We start from the raw sequence: 14,486 nt of genomic DNA on the forward strand, positions 1-14,486 counted from the left end.
GCCCTGTTGTGTCCCACAACGCTAAACCTCCACCCTGCCCTGAAGTTGCAGGGGATCATTCCATGGGTACCTCACACTCAAGTGAAGAGGGTCCCTTAGCCCCAGCCTCCAGAGAGACAACCTGGGGCAACAGATCCCCTTGACTACTTGAGTGAACCCCTCTGACCTGAAGTTTCTCTTTCAAAAAACAAAAGCGTGGCCAGGAATAGGCCACGGCAGGGAGTCTCAACATCAGGGCATGCTTTTGCCAGGCCTAGATACCTTCATTTTTAGGAGAATGTGACATGTGACCATTATTCTGTTGCTAACATTTGGGTCATGTATCTTAAATTTGTCTCCAAAAGGTTACACAAATAGCGGTGGCTCAGGGATAGGAACAGTCAGGGCTGACGCCTGGGGACAACCGAATACATCTAAAAGCGGCTGGGGAGAAGCTCTGCTCCTCTCCCCTGGGGAGGGGGGAGGTTATGACGACGGCTAAACTCAGCAGGAAGTCAGATTTTCCTGCTGAAGTCAAAAGACGAAATTTTCTCCTCAGCGCCCTATAAGAATGAGGAGCGGGACAAAAGGCAGCAGAGAGATTTGGCTCCGGCAAAGCCCACAGACAATTCCTGGAAAACAAAAACAGAATGTGGGTAATTAAGTAAAGTCTAACCTTTTTTTTTTTCCTTTTCCTTTGTGCTTAGTCTAGTTTCACTTGCTCGCAAGGTGCCACATGCAGAGGCCTCACGCCTGGCAGTTCAGACCAGCGTTCCCAGTGCCAAAGGGTTGTGCCAACACCTCAGCTCCCTGCAGAAGCTCTGTGCACGACACCCAGTTCAAGATGGCGGCGGCGTGCCGCGAGCGGAGGCTCCGGGCACTGCGACCTGGAGTGTGAACAACACAGCTGCTGCACCTGTCCCGCGAGAGCTCCGCCCCCTCCCCCCCAGGATCCTATGAAGTAGCCCCGCCCATGGCCTGCATTTGCAGGGAAGAGCCTGCACTCCAGGGCGCAAGCTGGTACCTCCCCATTCTTTTATCAAACAACTGAGGTTTCCTTTGCTTCTGAATGGAACTCGGTCTCATTTAAACGCCACTGTACAGGTGGACACTTGTTTTTTTGTTTGTTTTTTTAAATTTTTTATTGACTTATAATCATTTTACAATGTTGTGTCAAATTCCAGTGTAGAGTACAATTTTTCAGTTATACATGAACATATATACATTCATTGTCACATTTTTTTCCTCTGTGAACTACCATAAGATCTTGTGTATATTTCCCTGTACCATACAGTATAATCTTGTTTATCTATTCTACAATTTTGAAATCCCAGTCTATCCCTTCCCACCCTCCTGCCCCCTTGGCAACCACAAGTTTGTATTCTATGTCTATGAGTCTATTTCTGTTTTGTATTTATGATTTGTTTTTGTTGTTTTTAGTTTTTGTTTTAGATTCTATATATGAGTGATCTCATATGGTATTTTTCTTTCTCTTTCTGGCTTACTTCACTTAGAATGACATTCTCCAGGTGCATCCCTGTTGCTGCAAATGGCATTATGTTGTCAGTTTTTATGGCTGAGTAGTATTCCATTGTATAAATATACCACATCTTCTTTATCCAGTCATCTGTTGATGGGCATTTAGGCTGTTTTCATGTCTTGGCTATTGTAAATAGTGCTGCTATGAACATTGGGGTGCAGGTGTCATCCTGAAGTAGGGTGCCTTCTGGGTATATGCCCAGGAGCGGGATTCCTGGGTCATACGGTAAGTCTATTCCTAGTCTTTTGAGGAATCTCCATACTGTTTTAGGTGGACACTTGTTGAGGCCCGACTGGAAAGGGTCTGTAACAAAATCTCATAAGATGTGAGTCTACTGACAGAAAGATACTGAGTATGTGAAAGTTTAAAAGTGCTTCTACTGACTACTATACATAAAATAGATAAGCAGCAAGGATTTACTGTTTGGCATAGGGAATTATATTTAATATCTTATAATAACCTATATTGGAAAAGAATCTGAAAAATACATATAAGTAACTGAATCACTTTGCCATAAACTTTTAACTAACACAATATTGTATATCAAATACACTTTAATTAAAAAAAAACTTCTACTGAGTGTGGCACATAGACTCTTAAAGGGGGACCCACGGCATTGTCGTCCATTGCTTTGAGTAGGCGGGCCGCAGCAGAGACTACGCATAAATAAAGAGGGAGTTTCCTAGCAGCAGGATTGGTCCTCGATGGTCCCCACATTAGTGGACTGCGAAGCAGTTCCTTCTCATTCACAGACAAAAAAGGTAGGGGAGAAAATAGTTGAAAGGTGGGCTCTTACTAATTCATGTTTTACAGCCTGCAAGACAGATTCAGATACTCCTGGCCAGGTAACTGGATTCAACTCATGTTCCTTTAACAGGGCATATAAATATTGAGCACACAAAGGAAAATTTGGAATCCAGGTTCAGCAGTATCCTGCCAACCCTGGAGACCCTCGTAGTTACCTTCTGGTTTTAGGGAGAGGGAAATGAATGATTCCCAGGATCTTGTTAGGGTCCAGCACTAACCACTGAGGTGTTATTAGATGTCCTAAATATTTAACCTAAGTTTTAACAAATTGGAGGTTTTTTTGTTTGTTTTTTAAAAGAAACTATATGTCCTATTAGCGCTGAGTCAAAAGGAAAAGACTGTCTTGAATTATTGTTCCTTGGAGAAGGAGCAAAGGAGGAATATAATCAGCATATTGTAACATGTAGATCCTTGAGGGAAAACTACATTAGCCAAATCCTGCTTAAGTAGTTGGGAGAAATAGGGTGGACTTTCAGCATAGCCTAACAGTCCAGATGTGTTGTCAGCCTTCCCAAGTGAAGGTGGAAAGGTATTGACTTTCTGAGTCAACAGGGATGCTAAAAAAAAAAAGCATTAAATAAATCTCTAACAGTAAAGAAGGCCCTGTCTGTAGGAATGGAATTAAGAATTGTGTGTGGGTTAGATGTAATAGGGTATCATGGAACGAGTTGTGGATAGCTGTGAGGTCTTGAACAAACTTCCATCCCTGCCTATTTGGTTTGTGGACAAGAAGGATTGGAGTGTCACAAGGCTTAGTACATGGAATAATAAGGCCCTTGCAATGTGTGCCTCTACTATGGGATTAAAATCTTCAAGGGCCTCTGCTCTTAGAGGATATTGCTTAATATTAGGTAAGAGTTTGGAGGCACCCATCTGAATTTTAATGGATGGAGCTGAATGAATGAGATCAATGTCATTAAAAGATTGTGACCGCAAATTAGGAGCAACAGATTCTAACAATTTAGTATTGGTTTGATTGTCTGTTATAATGCTAGAATTCGGAATTCCAGTTGTTGTGTAAATGAGTTATCAGAAACGTTCAGTATCTCAAGATTAATTTGGCCCTTATGGGAAAAGGAGATATTGGCCTTAAATTTTTTAAAAAATTCTCACCCTATCAAATGTATTGGGACAGAGGGTACAAGGAGAAATTGAAGTAATCTTTATAAAGAGGGTCTGTCAAAGGATAAAGAGAGACTTGCATAGTTCCAGAACATGGTTAGAAACCCCCCACGTTAATTTTTTCAGCACTCTGAGAAAGAGGTATTGGCGGGCTCATTGCAGAAATGAGTCCGGTTGTTGCATTTCTCATTAGTTATAGAAACAGAAACATTTTCTTTTCATAATTATAGGAAATTTTAAACCCTTACTTTTTGAAATTGTTACTTTACCAAAACATTATGAGCATTTCATCAAAGACACGCTTTAGTCCTGAGACGTGCCTAGAACTTACCTGAACATGCTTGGTTTCCTTCTTTGCCCACAGGGAGAAGTATCTCCAGTTGCTCATCACTCACAGCATGGAAGTGTTGTCATGGTAACTAACCTCTGGCCATCACCTAATCTTGTGATTCTTCCCATTTCACAAAAGAGAAAAAAACAAACAAACAAACAAACAAAAAACCCCAAAGCAGAGACCCTGCTGGGTAAATCCAAAAGTAGATATTTTAATCTATTTTATTAAAGTAAAACTTTGATTAGCCAGAACTAACATTTTGAATCTATGAATAGTCATTTCACTTTCTCCACTCACCTGACTTTTTGACAGCAGAGCATAGATGGATACCCACAGACATGACTCATTTGGTAATAGCCTCCTATTCAGTCTCAGGCTCTTTGGTCTTTTGGCCTCTAAACAAACCCCCAAAGGGCCACCCAGTGAGTTTTCTAAAAATATAAACCGAATCAGGTTTCTCTCCACTTTAAACACTCCACCTGGTTAAAGTATCATTTGCATGACACTTAAGGCCATTCATAACCTGGCCTCTGCCAATATCCCCTTCCAAGGCAGGATTACCTCTCTGGAAAATGAACTCCCCATGTGGGCATGGAGCTGTCTTCTCACACACGGATTATTTATAATGGATAATTTTGAAATGAGTGAATGAATTAGCAAATGAAGGAACTCTTTAGTAGTAAGTCTGGACATCACCCATGCGTATTGCCCTCTGAGGCAGCCTTGTATCAGATGGGGACTACAGTTGTTTTTTTAATATCTGGAAGCAATAGTTGCTTAAAGAAATACAATACAGTATTTTTGCTACAAGTCTGATTTTATTTTTATTGCCTGATGTTCTTGTAGGTTCAATCTAATTCATTTTAGACCCAGCTTTCACAAGTAATAAATTATTCAAGTTTCTAGGGGGATGTCAAATTGAGCTTTTTTTTTTTTTGATTGGCATATATCTTTTAAAATTTCATATTTAAGTATGATATACATATCATATTTTTTAAACCTGAGATTGTTTCATTTTATTATTGCTGTATTTAGTTATGATAATAAGAGGGGATGGCTTTTCTGCTTAGAAAGAATTACCTACAATTACATGGATTGAAAATTAAGTCAATATGTTAATACTGAAATTTTTTAAACCTGTCTTTTTTAAAGCTAGCTTTATTTCATAAGTTTGTTTTTCTATTTATAAATCTAATAGTTACATATGCAAATAAGTAGGTTTAAAAAATTAATTTCAAATTACATTTGTATATTTAAATATTTTAATTGTTTTACATGTTTCCAATACCTGACAGTAAACTCAACACTTTCACAAGCAAAACCTAAGCATTTAAACAACTTTAGAGCATTAAGTACATTTCTGTATAGAATGCCTCCCAAAATCTTGTAACTTTCAATGCAGTTTCCAGATTAAGTCAAATTCTTCTACATCTTTCGACTTAATTATAAGACTAACAACCAGATTTTCTTGAACATTGTAAGCATACTCAGATTTTCCTGAATTAAATGAAAGTATTAATACTATGTGCTGTAATTTATTTTCTCTGTACTTAATTATAAACTTTCCCAGGGTTGAAAAGTCACTTACCTAACTAAGAAGGGTTGTTTTACTCTCTCAGGGAGGCTGAAGATACTGGGTCAAAAATTCAGAAACAGGAATCATAAGCATATCAGACGAATATACGTATGTATATGCATGACTGGGACATTGTGCTGTACACCACAAATTGACACACTGTAACATGACTGAACTTCAATTAAAAGAAAAGCAGCATAACAGAGTTTGAGGGACAGGTGAGTCAGAATGCTGCCTTTTTATTGGGGACTCCCATGTCCATATCTCTTAGCAATAATTTTGGTTGCCTAATTTGTGTTGGTTATTAATTCCTCTCACCCCAATTGTATTAAGCCTCTATGCCGCAGTGATTGGAATCTATGTTCCTCTCATATTTTTGTCAAGCTCTTGTCAACAACTTCCCGGTCATTCTAAAAATAGGTTATACTTGGTTGCCGTATTTTCTGTTTTAAAGTTTATTTTACAAATAATTCATGCTCATTGTAAAAAAACTACAGATATGATTAAGTAAAAATCAACACTTCCTAAAAGTATAAATCAAAATCTAAGTCAGATTAAACAATTATTAATATCTTCATGTATTCCCTTCTCTCCATCTCTCTTATTCTGTGTGTCATAAGAGCTCTCCCTTTATGACCTAATCACCTCCCAAAGGCCCCAACTCCTGATGCCTTCACCTTAGGGGCTGGGACTTCAACATATGAATTTTAGGGGCACAAAAACATTCAGACCATAGCACTCCCTTCTCAAATCTTTAACATAATCAAATCCACAAAGTCTATTGACATTTAAGGTAGCACATTTACCGGGCCCAGAGATTAGGATGTAGGTGTCTTTAGGAGACATTATTTAGCCTCCCACAAGCGCCTACTATTTGTCAGGCAATACTGTAAGTTCTGGAGATACAGCAGTAAGTAAAAGAGAAAGCTCTGAGGCTGAAAAGAGTTGGAGCTTAATGAACAGGTGGGGAGAGTGATCACTATGCAAGATCTTATGAGTCATAGACACAAGATTATATTTTATTCCAAGTGTATGGGAAGCCATTGAATGATGTTAAACAGGAGGTAATGATCATCCATTTGCGTTTTTGAAAGATCTCTCTGATTGGTATGAAGTGAGTGGAAGTGATTAGAAGGACCCTCTTCACTATCTGCCCTCTTTGGCTAGCTGAGTGCTTAGGGCCCCACAACATCTAGTGGGTGGATGATGGTGGAGGAAGGAAGCAAATGAGCCTGAAAAGAATGAGTCTTTGAGGCAGGAAGAAAAGCAAAACAATGTGACAGTGACACAGAAGCCAAGAGAAGTTTCTTCAAGGAGGGACTGATCAGTTGTGTCAAAGTGTTAAAGATGAGAACACAAAATGGATTTAGCAACATGCCCGGAGTCTATCATGATGCTTATTACAGCAGTTTCTCAGTACAGTGTTGGGGGCCAAAGCCACACTGGAGGAGGTTGGAGAGTGAATGGAGTAAAGGCAATGTTAGTAAGGGGATGAGTGGCTGCGGAGGTAAGAACAAAATTTTGCAAGATAAATAGCAGCTGGAGAAAGGGGAGAGAGGAGATGGGTTGGCTATGGAGATGGTTCTGCTCTTGTTCCACCCAAGATGCTGAACTAGCCCCACTGCTGGTTCCCTCCATTGAGAGCAATCCTGGAGGAAACGAGACATGGAGGGAACTTGTGGTGGGATAGGAGGCTATTTTTAACTGGTTTTTGTGTGTGGGGTGAGGGCTTTGGATTAGGGGCAGGAGGTAGCCAGGCTCTGGTATAGGGGGATAAAACAGGAAAAGAACTGTGGGGATTGTGTCCTTGCCCTTCCTACTGCTTTGGGGCAAATCTGGCCTGTGCCTATAAGCTTTGATGACTCAGAGTTCTGACACAGGTATCCTCAAGATTATGATCAGGGCAGGGCCAAGGTCTTTATAAGAAGGTGAGGAAATAGATGGGACTGACTCACTTTGGGCAATTACTCTCCAACCTTTCCTCTTCCAAACTCCAGGGCTGGTGAGTAACAATTTTGGAGGTATCTCTCCTAATGCTATTCTCCCTGGGGGGAAAGGTTAAACCCTTGACCTAAGGTTATACTTCTTTGTGTCTATCTTTTAATCTTGTCTTTCCATAAGTACCAATAAACAGCTATTTAAGGTGAGAGCTCTGTAAAAATGTTCCCAATTTAGAAGTTTATTATAATTTAAAGGATCTTTCATCTGGAACTCAAATCAATAAGATACAAGAGAGTGCAAAGGATGCAGCACTCACAAGATATATAAAATTTACTCCCCTACAAAAAGTCTAGAAAGTAAAGGCCTTTGTTGCAAGGCAGATGCAAGGAGGGCTGAGATGACAAAGGGCCCCTTATGGACTAGGACCACTTAACAACAAATTTCCCTGAGAGCTGGCATGGCCAGACAAAGAGATAGATGGCTCAGAATCCCGGTATATTTGACTGGATGCCTGTGTACACTGTAATATGTACCTTCCAGATGGCAGAGACCAGACAGTTTTCTCACTGTTAATCACAAAGAACAGATATCTCAAATTAATGATTTTAGTGCTTCTCTATGTATGGAAAGATGCAAGAACCTGGGATAATTAAATTCTTCCTGAGATATGTATCTTAACTGTCTAGAGACCCATTCCAAAGCACGACTGCAGTAACTGTACCTGAGTTGGTCATCAGTGTTGTCAGCCTTATTCTTCCTCTGAGGTGGAGAAGGGGTGCCAGTAAGGCAAGATTCTAAATATTCACGGGTTCCCAGCTGCAGGCTACTGCTACAAGCCCTCCTTTTAACTGGATTTGGCCACACCTTCTGCCACCAAAAATTCATAACTGAATGTATCCAAATGACTGTGAGTAACATCTTAATACATGTAGTTTGTTAGTCAATGAATATTTAAATTGATATACTATGCCAGCTATATTGATATCAATTCTCCTTTATTGATCTCAGAATAATTTAAAAGATAGGGAATGAAAAGGACTAGAAATAAATAACAATCATGAGCCACACAGTATATGTACAATTAATAATAAATAGTATTTTTCAAACTTAAATAATATACAGATACCTGTCTAAAGGAAAACAAATTTCTCATGGACCACCTAGTGCTTATATAAATTATTTTTATTATAATGTTAGTTAAAAATATATCAACTCAATCTTGATATATAATGTCATATGCTTACATAGCTAAAAAATCAAATTACAAATTCAATATAAAGTCAGACAAGATTCACATGAACAATATTTGATGTGATACGATGTGGTTTGCTGAAATTAAGATCCTACTTGCAATGTGAGTATGACGTGATGCAGATTCTTTGGATTTCAAGGATCCATTTCATAAGTCTTGACTGTCCATCGGGGAAGATGCCTGATCTCTGTCCATGTGTACTCTCTTGGGTTTCCTATAAACCCAAAGTGGGGGTGGTGCCTGGAAACCTAACTGCCCCGAATTTGTGCTCAGAGGTATTGAGCTGAACAAGGAAGCACAATTACCCTGGGCTGGGATAATGATTATTGAATTAAACACACACACACACACACACACACACACACACACACACACACACAGACAGATATTTTGTTAAGAACATTTAAGCTCTGCTCTCTTAGGAAATTTTAATTATATAATATTGCTTACTCTTTTTTTTTTAAATGAAAATGAGATCGTAGTATTTACACTGTCATGGTGTTTCCTCTTAGCACTATACATTTAGGTATGTTTCCCACTGTGAAGCTGTACCATTTAGTCAGCCCCTCTTGATAGATATCATAGAATAACATATCAAATCCTGCTTGTTTTGATTCCAGGTTCACAAAGTAGACTTCTGATTATCTATAAATGTGGCTTCATGCACAGACCAGCTACAAGGAGAGAAATTAATGACCAGAGAATGAAAATTCTGGTCTTGTTGAAATAATTAACAAATGGGCATTTTGGTTAGAACATTACATATAAGTTTGGATAATGAGTATTTTCTTTAGTCCCTGCTCACCTATGGGGTCCTGAAACTCTAGTCACTTTTCTGTTTGCCCTAGAATGGGAAATAAAGTGGCTTCACTTACATTGTACCACCTGGGGTGGTAGCTTTATGCTCCCCAGCCAGCCTTCCTTAGGGGATGCTTCCTTCTCAAGTTTTAACACTACTTCTATTGTCAGAGCTGATGGGTTTCAGCAAAAGAACCTGGAACATGATCTGGAAAGTCCTAATCAAAGGAAAAGAGACTTGAATTACATCTTAAAAGACAGAGATGATTTAGAGGGGTAACCCACATGGGGTATGGTGATTAATAAATGAGGGTCATATGATACAAGCTAACAGCTGTTAACTTCTGAAAGGCAGTATATAAGGTGATCTTCATGGACTGAAAATATACGTGGAGGGGAAATACACTTAGCTGGAAAAAAATACACGAGGTAGGGAATCTTCAGTATTATCATTCTCTTCTAAATATAATAAGAAAATGTAAAAATATTGAAAAGGAACCAAGAAAACTGTCATTATTTGCAGATGATATGATGGTTCTCCACCCAAAAAAAGGAATCCAAGAGAATAAACAAGATAGTTTTGTAAGACAAGTCAACTGCAATATATATATAGAGCGAGAGAAAGAGCGAGCGAGCGAGCGTGCATGCTGTCTGTATAGCACTTATAACCAATTGGAAAATATACTTTAAAAGTCATTCTCAATAGCAACAAAACCTATGGACTATCTAGGTATAAACTTAATAAGTAACATGAAAGGCTTATGAAAAGAAAACCGTGAAACTTTACTGAAACAAAAAGGAAGACTTGAGAAAATGGAGAAACATGATGTGTTCCTGGCTAGGAAGACTAATGAACATTAGAAAATGTTCATTTCCCCCTAAATTATTCTATAAATGTAATGCACTATATAAACATCTCAATGGCATTTTGTTTGTAAAGTCTATAGATGGTTTTGACTTCCCACTCCCACCATAGGCCCCCATCTCCAAATACCATCACATTGGAGGTCACATATGAGTTGAAGGGGCCACGATGCAGTCCACAGTACTGGGTTATTGGAAGTTTTGGGAAATGGGCTTTTCCATTCTTCTCTCTGCAGGAGTAAAAACAGCCATAATTTCAGAGTAAAATACAATAATCTCCATATAAACCGTTATCTGAAAGGATCAAGGGAGTGCTGTGTGCTAGGAGTAGGACCGCTTTTCAGCAAGACTCCACACTTTCTTTTGCAGAAGTGGGAGCCCCAGACCTCTGTGCCTCTTAGCAAGACTCTGTCACAGCTCTAGGACCTCCAGCACTGGTTCTCTCTATTCCTTTGCTCATCCAGTGGGTGCTGTGTTGTGTTGTCAACGTCATCCACACCCCACTTTAGAAATGAAGAACTTATTTTCCCCAGATGCTGGGAATGTTGTATGTTGACAGCACTGAGCTGAGTTTCCCTCCAGAGTTTGCCCTTGGCTGAAGAAAGCCACCTCGTTCAAGCCCCAGGCCACTCCGATATCAGCATCCAATGACTGACTGATGTAGGGGTATAAAAGCCTGGCCTCCTTGCCTCAGTTTGGGGCAACTCTGAAAGGCTTTCTTGGTTCTAGAGCTAGCTGTGATACCAAGAGAGGCCTTTGTTGTGACAGCAACACAGTCCAACTTCTTCTGCCTCATCCTGCTTCCTTTACATCCCTTAGGTATTAAACCTCTTGCACACAAATCTCCATCTCAGAGTCTGTCTCCTGAAGATTTCAATAAGGAATAGTCTCTTATTTCTCTCTGGCTTTGCCTATGGCCTTTATGTAGCCTTCCTCCACCTCTCTGGATTCTCTGAAACTCCTTCTAACTGCCTTCTGGAATTCCACGTCAGTCAGCAAAAATATTTATATGAAGGTTTGAGACAGATAATTTTCTTTCAGTCCCTTGGGTGTTAGAAGAGTTATTTCTAGTTTACCCTTATGGGGAGGGGTCTCCAATAGGCACCCAACCTTGATAGTTCCTGGCTTTGTCTCCCGCCCCCCTTGTCCTTCAAGGCCATGAAAACCTAAGTTCATGCTTGCCCAGTTTGACAAATACTATGCTATTGGAAATGAAAATGCTAAATCTTACCTTCGTAATTACACTCCCCCTACCCCTACCTCAACGCCTAATGCCAGCATTTCAGTCGTACCGTTCTTTCTCCTCCAAGGCCAGGCAGATTGTCAGTTACCCAGTAGTAGCAATATGAAACTGCGGACCTATCCAGTGAGAAGTGAAGCCCTACACAGCAGGGCTTCTGCTTTCCAAAGTCTCATCCTCTAATGAGGGAGTCGTAGCCAGAACAAATACATAAAGAAAGTCTAAACTATAAAACTATTTGTAACCTCAACATAAAATGTCACATAGCATAAAAACATATAAGACCATTTCTCTGACTGTAACAGAGACACAACACAACTTTCTAGGAGAAGTGGGGCTTTTCTGACAATTTGTGACTACATATCAGCTGTTATGCTTCCACAGACCCTGCTGGGACTCCCCATCCTTACTGTCTTAGGATGAGAGGCTTGGCTTTGGCTCCTTGGACTAAGCCATGATCATGGTCCCCAGAAATCACAAAGTAAGAGGCCTGGGCATGGCGTAGCATAGTGGGCCAGGTGATCTGGGGAGGAGGAAGCAGGTGAGGAGAAGGAGAAAGATGTGGCAATGGGGAATGGCTATAAGGTGAGGGAGGCTGAGGAAAAGAGGACGGGGATATTTCTGTAGAACTGTCAGGCAGGGATGGATACAGTCAGTTAGAGCAGTGGTCCTCAAACATACCCAGAGAGGGGGCATAATTACAAAAGTGAGAACTTGCATTTTTAGAGAGATTTCCCCTGGAGATTCTGACTCACTAGGTCTAGAGCAGGGGCCATGGACTCTGTATGTTTCTGTTTAACAAGTGATGTTATTCTAGATAAAATACAACTTGTCTACAAACAAGAATAAATAAAGGACTTCTAGAGTTATGTTTAGCACACAAATTACCCAATCCAGAGTTCATGGAATATCAGAATGCATGAAGATATAATAACAATCTTACAGCAGAACATTCTCAGGGAGCATAGACAAAATGGTTAAAGAAAATCCAGAATATCTTAATTTTGTCCTTTATGAAAGCATTAAGTTCACGCTGAGTAGCTGTTCAGGTTTCTAAGAGCTAAGATAGGACCACAAATACAGTACTTTGCAACCAAAGCTTTAGAAGAGAACTGGGGGTGAAAGTATATCACCTGCTGCCACCTTGTGGCAGAACTGTGTAGTTAACAAAGATGGGCAGCAAGTCTGAAGACTTGGGTCCTTTGACAAATATTCATTAACTAACTTGGAAAAATCACTTGAAATCTTTATGACTCTGTTTGCTCCTTTTAAAAAAAAGGATTATTACTACGGTACTTAAATTATCATGTTGTTGATACCGGCAATTAGAACTTTCGAACACAAGCGGTATAAAATAGTAAGGATTCATATCTCATGGCAAATGTTTGGCCACTTAGGAGTAAGGGCCAAACTTACTGTTCCAGGGCTATCCCTTTTTCTCTTGATTAAGATGGTGAACAGGTGGCAGCTGGTAAGAAATGGGGAACATGATCAATGAAAGAGGTCTCGGGCACCCTCCCTTTCATCTATGCCATTTTCCCAATTCTCTAGGGTGAGGCTACCTCTTTGGATCAGGGCAGGCTATTGGGAAGGTGTCAGACGACTGGGGCTTTTGGAAAAGATGGATCTCTCCAGTAGCTGGAGAATCTGGTTATCTCATGGTGAGAATTGAAAGGTTGTATAAAGGTCTGCTTTCTTCTCTAGCACTCTGAAGTGTGGGTGGTGGTAGAAGGTGTCCCACTTGAGTTGATCTGGCACCATTTTCCTGTTAAAAAAGAAACGACGGGTCCAAAAATGGAGTCATTTGTGCTAAAAGCAAGACTTAATACCTAACCTTATTGCAGTTAGAACCTTCTCCCCAAGCATTATTCTAGCTGCTTAGTGTGGAATTTTGTTATTTAACATCCCTGAGATAGTTCTCTGTCTTCTTAACATCCCTGTGTTGGCTTCATTATCAAGCTGGGTAGCAAGAAGGCTCCAATGGTTTCAGGCCTCACAAAAGATTCAAAAAACATGTAAACTTCTTTGGTTTTAGTATTCTAAGCAATTCACCCCGATTGTTAAGACTGGGACTTTGGCTTGAGGAATGGGACCTATTTATATTAAGACAATCCTTAGAAAAGGAAATGAAATCAGCTTCCCTCAAGACATATAGAATAAAGGGGGCTAAATAGATACAAATAATGATATGAATAAAATCCTGGTTGTGTTCTAAAAGGTGAGAGCGGGGAAATGCATGCTGAGTAGGCAACCAACAATGTTCACTTAGTTTCAGGGATTGACAGCACAATACAACACACAGGTGATAATACTCAAATGAAATTCAGCTAGTCAGGGAAGTGATAATGTATGGTGAGGATCATAGCAAACTGGGAATAAAAGAACTACTCAGCCCTAAGCAGTGTGGCCATGCAAGAATACAAGCCTGGTGTTGCTAGATAGTCAGCATTTTCAAGAGAAGTTGATAATCTAGATTCTTATGTAAAATATCTTGTTTTAAATGTTGGCAACTAAGTTTTTGTTTTCAACCACAAAAGGCTGCCAATACTGTCCAAAATAAACAAAGCATATTTGTTGGTCAAATACAGCTTGTGAACCTCAAGTTTACACACTTTGGGCTAAAATAGAGCAAGAGTAGAGCAGCCAAAAAAGGGCGATCAGAGAGTGTCATTACTTCATACAGTGCTTTTCCCTGTTGGTCTCCAAACAATGGTTCTCACGCTTCTGCATCACCTAACAAACTGTGAAGTCCACGTGGAGCCAGTTACTTCTTTCCAGGCTAGGCAGAGTTCTAGTACAAGGAATCATGAATGCTTGTTTTCCCATTGTTTACCTTCTGATATTATTAGGTAGTTTTTCATAGTTCTGCGAAGCTCTTTATTGACATATTAGATTGATTACCTTCTTATTAAAACACAGACATTTAGCTTAACTGAATAGAAAACAGCAGTTTGTTATTAACTTAAAAAAAAATCTTAAATAGCTTAATTAGCTTAAAATAGACTAGTGTTGAGATCCGAAACTACTTATTGA

Source organism: Camelus ferus, chromosome 4 (genome assembly GCF_009834535.1).
Source record: "Camelus ferus isolate YT-003-E chromosome 4, BCGSAC_Cfer_1.0, whole genome shotgun sequence".
NCBI lineage: Eukaryota > Metazoa > Chordata > Mammalia > Artiodactyla > Camelidae > Camelus > Camelus ferus.